General features: G+C 53.4%; 1 protein-coding gene across 4 annotated transcripts in view; it reads right to left on the bottom strand.

Annotated features, from left to right (window-relative positions):
- The window catches only part of sipa1 (signal-induced proliferation-associated 1), a 159,035-nt gene that overhangs the window by 140,762 nt on the left and 5,230 nt on the right, over positions 1–13,043 (bottom strand). The window contains exon 1 of one of the 4 annotated variants that reach the window (XM_069893992.1): positions 10,776–10,888. The exons of 2 other annotated variants lie outside the window; for them this stretch is intronic. The gene's annotated coding sequence lies outside the window, so the exon portion shown is untranslated. Of the gene's footprint in view, positions 1–1,892; positions 1,915–10,775; positions 10,889–13,043 lie in introns of those variants that run through there. One more of the 4 variants, XM_069893993.1, reaches the window with a different exon arrangement.

The raw sequence follows: 13,043 nt of genomic DNA, 5'->3' as shown, positions 1-13,043 counted from the left end.
GAACAGACAGGCTGACAGCAGAGTGAAAGTGCCCCTGTTGCTGTCACGTTCTCCCGGGACAGTGTCAGCAAAGGGTAGAGGAAGAGTTACTATATGTACTCTTTTAATAGTCGACCTGATGGCCACCCATCCGAGCACCCAACATCCTGACTGCCCACCCATCCGAGCACCCAACATCCTGACTGCCCACCCATCCGAGCACCCAACATCCTGACTGCCCACCCATCCGAACACCCAACATCCTGACTGCTCACCCATCCGAGCACCCAACATCCTGACTGCCCACCCATCCGAGCACCCAACATCCTGACTGCCCACCCATCCGAGCACCCAACTTCCTGACTGCCCACCCATTTGAGCACCCAACATCCTGACTGCCCACCCATCCGAGCACCCAACATCCTGACTGCCCACCCATCCGAGCACCCAACTCCTAATTGCCCACCCATCCGAGCACCCAACACCCTAACTTCACGCCCATCCAAGCACCCAACACCCTGACTGCCCACCCATCCGAGCACCCGAACAGCAGTGAGGGAGGAGGTGCAGCCGCAGGGGGAAGGTGCCGATGTTGGGGGAGGGGGTGGTGGACGAGGGAGCGGTCCCCATGGAAAATAACAGGGTATGGGTACGCCTGGTAATTTCTGGGGTAGGGACATGTTCAGCACGGCTTTGTGGGCCGAAGAGCCTGTAATTGTGCTGTGGGCTTTCTACGTGTTGGAGGGTGGGATCATGTTGTTCATGGCAGTAATTACAGAGTATGTTCTGGATGCCGAGGCTGGTGGGGACGAGGGGAATCCTGTGTTTAATAGGGCTGCTCAACACTATTCCAGCCTGCTTGGACCAGGTGGATAGGTTCAATTACATCAAAGGGTCAGTGAGTTTCGACTCACTCCTGATGCCGGGCAATCTCTCCAATCACCATTGACAGGAAACAGCAGCAAGAATGACTTGGAATGTGTCCTGTCCAACGCGGCCAACTTCCAGGCAGCCGTGGGGGTCAGATATCCTCAGGAACTGGTGCTTACGCTTCCCAGCTCGCTAAAGATAAAGCTGTGAAGGCGGACAGGGGTGGGGAGGAGACAGGAAGGTCAGGGGTTGGGAGGGATGCTGCAATCCCTTCCCCCCGAGCCATGACTCTCCACTCACACACGCGGGAATGATCATTCTGGATCCAAGGGGAGACTCACCTGGTGTAGGGGAGCTGGCGACAGCAGAGCAGGACACAGAGGGTAGTGAACAGTGGAGATCCCCACCCACGCAGCGCCATCCACATGGGGGGGGGGGTAACACATCTTTCCTGGGGACATGGACACAGACACACACACACACACATGCCCACACACGTGCCCTTACGTGCACACATGCGCACACACTCACATTGCACACACACACACACAGACACACACACATACTCAGACTACAGACACATGCAGGCACACAGACTCACACCGCAGATACACACACACAGACCGCAGATACATGCACACAGACCGCAGGCACACACCGCAGATACACGCAGACACGCACACTCAGACCAGAGACACACACAGACATGCAGACTCACACCGCAGATACACGCAGACACGCACACTCAGACCACAGATACACACAGACACGCAGACTCACACAGACCACAGACACGAACACAAACTGCAAAAGCAGATATTTTTTTTAAGTCTCCCAGTGGTGTATCCATGCGATAAAATCCCCATCCCTCTGCCCCTGCCAATTGGCCAAAGCCTCCAGATTTGTGCTCCAGGCAACGCATCTGCCCATGGTGGATCAGAGCCATGCAGGACCAGGGCCATCAGGAAGCAGGAGAGCGCCATCAAATATACACCCCCCCCCCCTCCCCATCTCACCGTACATTGATACAATGAATTTCTAACTTGGTATGAGGAGACCGGCTGGGTCAAGAGAGCTCGTGGTGGGGAACATGGTGCTGAAGGTCTGCGCCATCCAATCCTGACCCCGTCACGTTTTCTCTCTCCATCCTGGGCTCCAAACCCACATCGCGACTGGCTGCCAAAACACAGCAGGAGGATCTCGGCAGGTTTCATAGCGTCCGTGGGGAGGTCAAGATATCGAACCAATGTTAAAGAGCCCTCCTAACCTTGGGCTAATCAGACAGTGGTTGGGAGGCAGATTATAGAACATTACAGTCCTTCGGCCAGCAATGTTGTGCCAACCCATACATTCCTTGCTGAAAGAAAAGTACTAAACTAGTGGTTCTCAACCTTTATCTTTCCACTCACACCCCACCTTAAGTAATCCCTCTGCCATTGGGGCTCTGTGGTTAATAAGGGGTTGCTTAAGGTGGGATGGGAGTGGGAAGGAAAGGTTGGGAATCACTGCTCTAAACCCAGTTGCTTGAGAAAAATTGTCATTGGCCCATTTCCTTTGGGAGCTCTGAAACCCTGCACATAACGAGTCAATGAGGTATGATTTTCAAACCATTTCTTCCCACTCCCATCCCACCTTATGCAATTCTTTTACTAATCGCAGAGCCCCAGTGGCATGGGGAATATTTAAAGTGAGATGGAAGTGGAAAGAAAAAGGTTGAGAACCACTGGTTTGAACCCTCCCTACCTCCATCATCCATGTGCCTGTCTAAGTGTCCCTTAAATGCCCCCACCACCACCCCCGGCAAGGCCCCCACAACTCCCTGTGTAAAAAAAACCTACCCCTGAACATCCCTCCTTGTCGCCCTTGCTGACCCCACCCTGGGAAATAGGCACTGATCGTCTACCTTATCTCTGCCTCCCATAATCTTGTCGACCTCCATCAAGTCCCCTCTCTCTCTTTAACAGTTCAAAGAGGAAAAGTCCCAGCTCTGCTGACCTTGCCTCATAAAACTCGTTCCCCCAATCCGTGCCACATCCTGGTGAATCTCCTCTGCCCCCTCTTCGTAGCTTCCACATCCTTCCTGTAATGAGGTGACTAGAACTGAACGCAGTTAAGTGGAATCTCACCAGTGATTTGTAGAGCAGCAACGTGACATCCCGACCCCTGAACTCAATCCCTGACGAATGAAGCCCAGTATCCCATAGGCCTTCTTAACTACCCTATCAACCTGCACAATGACCTTGAGGGATGCATGGATTTGGACCCCAAGATCCTTGGCTGATTTGTCCCCTGCCATTTTTTAGTATTTACAAGCTGTTAAAGCCCACGCCACCCAATTACACCCAAATTGAATGCTTTTGAACGGGGGGGAGGAAGCCAGAACCCCCCCCCCGGAGGAAACCCACGCAGACCCGGGGAGAATGTGCAAACTCAACGTGCCGCCCTTCGGGGGCAGGAGCTCCCTTGCCTAACAGCAATTGCCCATCCCCCCCCCAGCAGCTAGGGTTGGCCTTCCAGATCCCCCCCCCAGGTGTAGTGGTGAGGGGGGGGGAGCTCCCTCGTCAGATGAACAGCCAGCAAGAGCTTGGCTCAAGGGGCCTGACATCCACCGTCTCAGGACTGGTTAGGAAAGGATGGCAGGGTGGTGGAGTGGGGATGTGACCCTGGTCAGTGGGATGGGGCAGAAAAATAGTCATCCCAGACTAGAAGGGCCTGCTTCCGTGGTCCAGCATTGGACAAGGATAATAGCGCAGGGGCGGAACAGGCTGCAGTTCGAGGCCTCTGGCAGGTCATAAAGCCCACAGGGGAAGACAGGCTTCCTCTTTCTCAGCTCGGCAAACTATTTTTCTCACCACATCCTTTCCACGTCAAGCCCTGCTCCCCTACCCCTGCTCCTCACTCAACCCCAGCAGATCTCAACTCATTTTTAAATTTTAGATGTACAAGCGCGGAAACAGGCCCATGAGTCCGTGTCGCCCAATTTACAACCCATTAACCCATGGCCGCCCCCCCAGTACTTTTTTCCCCTGAATGGTGTTTAATTTTTCCCCGAATGGTGGGAGGAAACCGAATCCCTGCCCTGGGGAAACCCCACATAGACACGGGGGAGAACATACAAACTCACGACAGACAGCGTGGGCTTCGAACTCCCCCTGGCCCTGGTCCCGATCACTGGTACTGCAATGGCGTTGTGCCAACTGGGCCATGGAGTTGATTCGGGGGCCACTCGGCCCATCGAGTCGGCTCCACCTTTCGAACCATGAAAACACAGCACTGGGGAAACCCGGCAAAGATGAAGGCATGAAACCAACGTTCTAGGCTTGAACCCTCCGTCAGGGTGAAATGTCGGCAGGCACCCGAACCAAAGGGTGGTGGTGGGGGGGGGGAGGGAAGAGGCAGGGTGGAGGAACGCAGGCAGGAGGTAATAGGTGGAGAAGGAGGGAGAGCACACCATCAAATGGGAGGGGCTGTGAATGGAGAGGGAAGGGGGTAGAGAGCTGGGGGAAAGAGCTGGGATGGGGAGAGGGGCCACAGAAATCGGAGAAGATGATGTTGGTGGGCGCCCAGACGAAGACAGGTGGTCTGGGTTTGGACATGCACAAAAATCATGGCTGACGGCTTTCTTCTCCGCCCCCTACCCCTTTCTCCTGCCTTCTCCCCGTAACCTTTAACGCCGTCACTAATCAAGACCCTACTGACCTTCTCTTCTTGCCGCTGCCCTCCGGCTGAGGAAACCTTCCCATCGCTGCTCTCGAGAGACCTCCTATTAATCTGAGACCGTGACCCCCACCACCGGTCCTCCCCACTCCCATTACTGGAAGCATCTCCTCCACAGCCACTCTGTCCAGCCCTTTCGGCAGGTTTCAGAGATCCCACCCCCTTCCCCCCGCCAAACTCCAGTGAGTCCAGTCCCAGCACCATCAAATACCCCTCATACATTAACCCTGAGACCATTCTTGTAAAACTGATCTTCTCCAACACTACCTAGACTTAGACAACGGGGCCCAAAACTGTTCCCAGATCCAGATAAAGCCTCAGCTCAGCATCTTTGCTTTGATATTCCAGGCCTCTGGAATCAAATACTAGGATTGCCATCAACGAATCACAGGATAGAGGGCAGGAGAAATCCCTGGCAGAGTCACAGAGGGCTATGAGGAGGAGGACAAGAAGGGGGACAGACCAGCTGGACGAGCGGTGTCACAACAACAACCTTGCACTCAATGCCAGCAAAACCAAGAAGCTGATTGTGGACTTGCAGGAGGGGGGAAAAAATCAGGAGGACATGAGCCTGTCCTCATCAAGGGGGTCAGCAGGGGACAGGGTTAAGAGCTTCAAGTTCCTGGGTGTCAACTGTCCTGGGGTTTCCACATCGATGCAATCATGAAGAAGGCTCGCCAGTGGCTCCTGGGCGCCAACGTCTCTGAAGATCTATCCCAGGATCATCATGCCAATGCAATCGTGAAGAAGGCTCACCTGCGGCGATGCGGTAGGTCACCAAATTCCTACAGGCATACCACAGACAGCCTCTTGGGCGGGCTGCATCAGCGGTCTGGGGTGCAAGTGCCACCGCACAGGGCAGGAAGAGGCTCCAGAGAGTCGAGAACGTGGCCAGTGCCATCGCGGGCACCAGCCTCCGCTCCATCGGGGACTTTGATGAGGGGTGGGGGAATGTCCCAAGGGAGTAGCAAGGACCCCCCAACCACCCCTGGGCCAGGCCCTCTTCTCACCAGGAGCCTGATGACGAGCACCCAGCTTCACCCCCTCCACCAGCAGATAATGAGCCATGGTCACTACCTCACACTCTCCCCTTCTTTTGCGTGAATTTATTTATTTTAAAATAGTATATTCATGAAAATGTAATCTACCACAGTCTTTTCACCCATGACTCACAATATTGCCCGCAAAACACACTTTGTGACACCTATAACTGTTTCAGCACAGGAACAGGCCATCTCAGCCCTTCTAGTCTACACCCCACTCCTCTCGTCCCACCTACCTGCACCCTGCCCATGACCCACCATTCCCCTCCCATCCATATACCTGTCCAATTTTTACTTAAATGGCAAAATGGAGCCTGCTGCCACTACTTTTCCGGGAGGCTCATTCCGTAACCTTCTGGAAGGTCTCCCCCTCACATTACTTTAGCCCCTTAGCTCATGACCTCCATTTCAATTGAACAAGCAAACAATCAGAGTTGGATTCTGAAAAGGCCCCGTTTACGTGTTTGAGAAAGCGGCCAAGGCTCCCGTCAGCCTTCCACGCATGACAGCGCCCCCGGTCACACCACAGTCTGCAGCGGCCATGTTAGAACATCGGATTGGAGGTCAATAAGTGCGTGGCAGAGAGGATCACGGGGGGGTTTTCCCTCCCCCTCGCCATCGACGTGATCGAGTGGGATCTGAAAGAGGGCGCGCAAAATCATCAAGGACCCCTTTCCGCCCCCGCTTGTGGCATCTTCCAGCTGCTCCTGTCGGGGGAAGAGATCCAGGAGGATCAGAGCCAGCACCACCAGGCGGAGGAGCAGCTTCTTCCTACAGGCAGCGAGAATGCTGAATGATAGAAACTATTTATTTAATAATAATACTCAATTCATCATAAATTTGTATAAAAGTACTGTGCATATGTATCGTTTGCCTCCATGTGTTGCACCGAGGACCGGAGTACACCATTTATTGGGTTGCCCTGGTACAATCGGACAATAAGTCAACTTGAACTTTAAATTTTTTTTAAAATCTGTATGTGGGCCACAGCCCCCACACTCCAGTGCTCATCACTAGTGAGACACGGGGCCCCAGACAACATAGTTTCAGAAGGGGAAATGCAGGAAGAGATCCACAGGCCCAGCTTCTCCGCCGTGAGTGCGCATTCCTGTTTACCTGCCCCCTCCTGTCCCCATGCACCGAACGTGGCCGCACAGTGCAGGCCCTTCGGCCCATGGCACCGGCCTAGGTAAACAATTGAACCCTTCACCCCCCCACTTGCATCCGTGAGCCGGTCTGATTTATTGTCGGAGGGTATGCCTGACATCACATACAACCCAGAGGTTCCTTGCCCTGTGGGCCAGGCAGAATTTCTACTGATCAGCAGTACAAAAAAAACTGCATTAAAGAAAGGATACATGTACAAAAGGGGGAGTTAAAACATTACGCTGGAGAAACCCAGCAGGTCCCGCAGTGTCCTTTATAGAGCAAAGGTGCATTACCAACATATTGGGCCTGAGCCCTTCATTAAGGTAGGATAGAGTTACGGGCCCAGAGAACCCCAAAACACAGCAGCAATAGATATTTACTAAGACAAATGGTTACTTAAATAAAATTTGCTTTTAATTATCTTTAAACATGAAAACAGAATCAAACTTTAACTTATCACTATTAACTTACTTAACCTAACAAGCACCTTCTAATTCTAAGCCGTGGTGTGTGTAATGTGTGTGTAAATTCAGAAAAGCTATTTGATTCACAGTCTAATCTCACTTCTCACTCCTCCAAGTTCACTGGTTGCAGGCAATTCTTATACTGTGCACAGAATTGAACCTGTATAAAGTTCACCATGTTTTGGTGCTTGAAAGGTAAATGGTTACTGCTCAGGAAGGTTCTTGTCGGTTTTCAGAGAGATGTGTTGTTCCAGGACATCCACAACTGATGTACTCCACCAGTCACCTCAGTGTCTTGCTGACGAAACTTGCCCCTTCAGGGTTCTCCAGAGAGTTCCTTTTTGTTTCACTTATTCCAAGTGAAATGTTAGACAGCCCGTCCTCTCTTCTTGCATGAACCACAGGGGCTTTGACCAGGCTGAACCAAGCACTCACAACCCATCTTCCAAATAGGGGTTTTCCACAAGCTTGCCAGGTTATCCGTGTTTCTTAAAGGAAGGTCACCCCCCTGCAGTTCCTTCCTTGCGCAGCTCTCCTAACCCCCAGCGGTGGGACCAGCTCCTTGGTGTCTTGGCCCCTCCTCACCTCCTGGTCACCTTCACCACCACCCACCAACTCGGGATGCCCTTGACAGAGGACAGTCTTGCCCACATCCCACCAGAGCCTCATGGTGGCCATCCTTCCTACCACCACCCCCAAGACCTCCTACTGAGGTCTGATCAAGTTCGAAAGTCACCTCCTGTTCCTCTACACCTCAACCTTCAGGGACTCTCAGTGCTGTCATCTCCACCACTTCAAAATACGGTGAAATCCCCATTTTCCAGCAAGAAACAAAACTTTCAGAAAATAAAGAGGCAAAATTGCCTGGACGGGACTTTATGAGGCAAAGTCGGCAGAGCCAGGGCTTTCCTCTTTGGGGTGCAGAGGTTGGAGAGGAGACTTGGTAGGGGTTGACAAGGTTATGAGGCAAAGATCGGGTGGAGTGTCCCAGGGCAGGATCAGCAAACACCAGAGGATGCCTGTACAAAGTGAGTGGAGGGGCATTTAGGGGAGATGTCAGAGAGTTGCGGGGGGGCTGGAACGGCTTGCTGGGGGGGGTGGTGTGGTGGAGGCTGGAACATTGGGGGGCATTTAAGTGACTCATGGATGGTAGTGGGGGGTAAGGAATATATGGCTCAACATCGAGGGCCAAAGGGCCCATCCTGTGCTGTAGCATTCTATGAAAGTTTAAAATCGGTGCCCCTTGCGATCCGTCTGCCAATCCACTCTCCAGCAACTGGCAAATCGACATGTGGCATAGGATCCAGATACTGGGGTGGTGGGTTTGAACTGTATGCAGCTTTTCCCTCTATTTTACTGATGCCCCTTGCATTTCATCTGCCAGGTCCGTCAGCTTGTTGAGCTCCTTCCAGCCCTCCTTTGTGCGACACAGGCCCAGCTTTGGGCCGGCAGATGGATTTACACAGTGGCTCTTCCCAGTCCCGTCACTGATCGAGCCGGGGAACAGTTGGGATTCCGGCACCAAGCCACCTTGCCAAGGTGGAAATGACTCCCGGCTTCCTGTTTGGTTTCCTGCCTGTTAACCCCTCATGATCCACACTGGATCCACGTGTGGCCGCAATATTGGCTCCCAACTCAACCCATCTACTGGAGGCACCCCCCCCCCCCCTTCCCCTCTCATGCTCGTTACAATCTCAGGCCACAACAGATTGATCTTTCATTCTTTCATGATTTTTCCCATTCTTGTTGTGTAAGACACTGACAACGAGGAGTATTTGGTCCCCAAACAACAGGAAGGAGATTAAGATTCAATTTATTGTCACTGTGTCGTGTTACATGAAATTTCTTTCTACCTGCTGCAAGGCGACAGATTCACCACCGACAGTAATTGCCTGAGCTCCTCTTTCGGTCGGAGAGAGAGAGAAGCAAAAGGGAGATTTGCCTCCAGTGCAGCCCCCCGCACAGAGTCCAGTCCAAACTATCGGCCACCTGAGCTCCAGGCCCCTCCTCCCTTAGTGCCTTCAGCACCTCTGCATCCTGGTTCCGATACCTGACAACCCCCCCACCTCCAGCCCGGCGCGAGTCCCATTCCCCTCTCCCTCCCCCCCCCAATAACAGCCTCCACAGATTCCCTGCTTTGAGTAGCCACCATCCCCGTCCCCCACCCGCGGGGCCCTCAGCTTCTCACTCTCGGACAGCGGTGGGGTGGGGGGGGGGGTGACCTTCCCGTCCTCTGGTCAACTGCTCCAGTCCACTCCACTTCCCGAGTCTGCAGCCCCGATTGATAGGCGCTGCCATCTTGGGCACAGAGCCCCCCCCCCCTCCCCCCCTCCCCCCCCTCCCCCCCTCCCCCCCCCTCCCCCCCCTCCCCCCCCTCCCCCCCTCCCCCCCCTCCCCCCTCCCCCCCTCCCCCCCAGGCTGGGAGAGCGCTGCATCTCTGCTCCCCACGGCTCAGCCAGGCTGCCATTTTAAACTCAATATCAATAAGATAGAAAGAGAGCAGAGATTTACCAGGATGTTGCCGGACATCAGGAACTGAATTACAGGGAAAGGCTAAAAGGGTTCGGACTTTATTCCTTGGAGCGTAGAGGAACGAGGGGAGATTGAGATGTGGGCTGGACGAATACACATGCATAATAGTCGAATTCTGTGGACAAATTTAGGGGTCAACCTATTTTTGGCCACTGCGGGCAACCTACGTCGCTTGGGGCATCGGGAGCCCGGGCAGACAGGTGGGCGGCCAGGACTGGGTGCAAAGTCCAAGGCCGGGAGCTCAGATGGGCCGAGGTGAGAATCCGGGGCGTCGGGAGCTCCGGCGGGGACTGAGTTGGCAAGTTCGAGTTCAGCGAGTCGGGGGCTGGGAGCGGCCATGGCTGTGACATGGTATCAACCCATCGCTCCTGTGTTTTTTTTTTCATTTTCCAAGCTCTGGGATGCACCTGGTTCTTGGACTCTCTTCAATCGTGTTCATTTCTCTACAGTTGCTCCAACGATTGATTCGACGCCACTTAATTCCAGGTAGAAGCCGAATCTGACCGTGCCGATGAATTGCACCCAATTAACCGAATTACACCAAACCAAATTAAGACTCGCACCAGCAGGTTCAGGAACAGTGGATCACCCTCCACCATCAGACTCCTCAACGACAAACTCAACTTATTTCAGGTCTCTTGCACTTTTGTGGTCTTTCCCCTCTCTGTCAGTTTGTTTCCATTCGCTACCTGTTTCCAGTTCTTTATTTGTTTACACGTTTGATGCTGTGTACCGTTTATTTTTAGCATTACCAGTTAGTGGCCATTCTGTCACGCCTGCGGGAGAAAGGGATCTCGGGGTTATACGCAATGTCCATAAATCTGAAATCCGATCTACAACCCGCTAATTTTCGGAGGGAACCTACGCAGATACGGAGGGGGAGAGAGAGACAGCGCGGAATTCGAACCCCAATGGCGTCCCGCGGTTGACCGCGCTGTCTGTTTTTCCCCGTGCCTTAACGCATAACGCTTCTTGTTCCCGTGATCCCGGCTCCACAGGCCCTTGGAGGACCCTTGCTCACCTGTGAAGGGGCCGCCCATTTCAACGCCCCACGCCGGAGTGAGACCACCCGCAGATTTGGAGAGGAGCAGCACCTCACCTTCCGACTGGGTGCCATCCGACCGAACGGCATGGACACTTTCCCCTTCACCCACCCTTTTGCTTCCCTCCCCCCGCCATCAGATTCCTGAACAATCAATAGACTAACTTTTTGAGCATATAGTAATGTTGTAAGATGGTTACAATATGAATGTTTGCACCGTGATGCTGCCCCAAAGCAGCGAATTTCTTGACAATAAATTCTGATAAACTAGTAAGAAACGGCAACATTCAGTTAGTCAAAGTATTTATAGGTAAACCCCTCCCCTGAAAAGCTGGGGGAATTCAGCCCATCTATTCAGCGACTAGCAGAGACAAAGATATCTCGCCGATGTTTCGGGACTGAGTCCTTCTTCACGGAAAACTAAAACTCAGAAAGGGAAGAAGCAGGATAGATCAGAAATTCAAACAAAGGGAGGAGGAATCCAGACCGTCATAAGGGGCGAGGTAGAGGTCTGTGTGAAAGAAGAGAGGGAATGGAGAGACCTTGTGTCGCTGGGTGCTCGTTTTCAGGCTCCCCGATGGTAGCATAGTGAAGGGGGCATGGTCTGGGGGGTAGGGGTCTTTGAGGATAGAGGTTGCTTAAGGCACCGCCTCACGTTGATGTCCTGGATGGACTGGAGTCTGGTGCCTGTGATGTCGCAGGCCGAGTTAACAACCCTCGGGAGTTTATTCTTGTCCTGAGAGTTGGCACCTCCGTCCCAGGCTGTGATGCAACTGGCCAGCATACTCTCCACCTGTAGAAGTTTCCGAGAATCTTCGGTGATGTAACCGAATCTTCTCAATCTCCTCACAAAGTCTAGCCACTGGTGAGCCTTCTTCATGATCACATCGACATGGAGGCTCCAGGACAGATCCTGGGAGATGTTGACCCCCAGGAATTTGAAGTTCTTGACCCTCTCCACTGCTGAGTGCTCTATGAGGACTGGGTCGTGCCCCCCTAACTCCCTCCCGAGGTCCACAATGGTTTTGCTGACATTGAGCGCAAGGTCATTGTCCTTAACACCATTGAACCCACAGATCAACCTCCCTCCTGGGGGGCCATCGGCGAGAGGGTGGACAGCTTCAGAATTGTGGCCTGGCCACATGGCCTGTGGCTGGATAATGAGTAGAGCTGTGATTACGGCAGCAGGCCAGCGAGGGACTCAGCCCCGTGCAGTCTGAAGGTGGCCCGTGGCAGAGACTCTGGTATCGGAGCCAGCATCCAGAGGAAGCTCGGTGGAGGGGGGGGGGGGGGTTCTGTCCTGGAGCCTCCAAGTTAGGTTCATTCCCCCTGCAATTTTCCCGACACTGAAGACTCTTGGGAAAACTTCTGCAGGGTTGGCCAGTTGCATCACTGCCCAGGATGGAGGCACCAACTCTCAGGACAAGAAGAAGAAACTCCAGAGCCTCTCTCCTGCACCCCTCCCCCCCCCCAACATCTTGAGGAGGGGCTCCAGCTCAAAAGATCAATGACCTTCGCCCACATAAAGGCACTGTTCGACCTGCTGAGCTTCTCCAACACTGGTGTGTTTTTTTTCCGGCTGCTGGGAACCAGATCAAAGGCCCCTATCTCTCCCTCTCTTTCCCCCTCCCCCATCATATCATACCCCCTCCACCAGCGTCCCAACCCCCTCACCCCTCCAGCAACCATGTCCGACAGGTCCACTCAGGAGCGATTCATGTTGGGCAGTCTCAAGGACAGGTAGCCGCCCTTGTTCCCTCTTGCCCACCACCCCAGTCGGCAGGCTTGGTCCCTCCCTCCGCTGAGAAAGAGAGCATATCTGGCCAGACTGAGAGCTCCCATACAGATTGGCCTGAGGACCAGTGTGTGGTGCATTTGTAGATAAATCTCCTCTGAGATTACCCAGCAGTGCTAATAAAGAGAGAGAGTTAGAGAGAGAGAATTCTATCTGCTTGGAATTCATAATAGGGAACCAAGATAATCAGGTCTGCACCCCGTTATCCACACAGACTAAACCACTGCTTAGTACAAAGGAAACTAGAAATGATTAAACCATTGCCAGTTACAGGGCTTGGAACTGGAAAGGTACCATTGGGTACATCAGGGAGATGACTGGGAAATTCAGAACGAGGAAGTTGGAGAATGGAGAGAGAGTGGGAGAATTAACCCACTGACAGGAGAGGCAACAGGGACGAGGCAATGATCTCACATGGGGAGAGACTGGTGGGGAGACCAGGGAGGGGAGAC

This window comes from Narcine bancroftii, chromosome 8, assembly GCF_036971445.1.
Source record: "Narcine bancroftii isolate sNarBan1 chromosome 8, sNarBan1.hap1, whole genome shotgun sequence".
In the NCBI taxonomy this organism is placed as follows: Eukaryota; Metazoa; Chordata; class Chondrichthyes; order Torpediniformes; family Narcinidae; genus Narcine; species Narcine bancroftii.
This window is presented reverse-complemented; position numbering and strand designations above follow the sequence as displayed.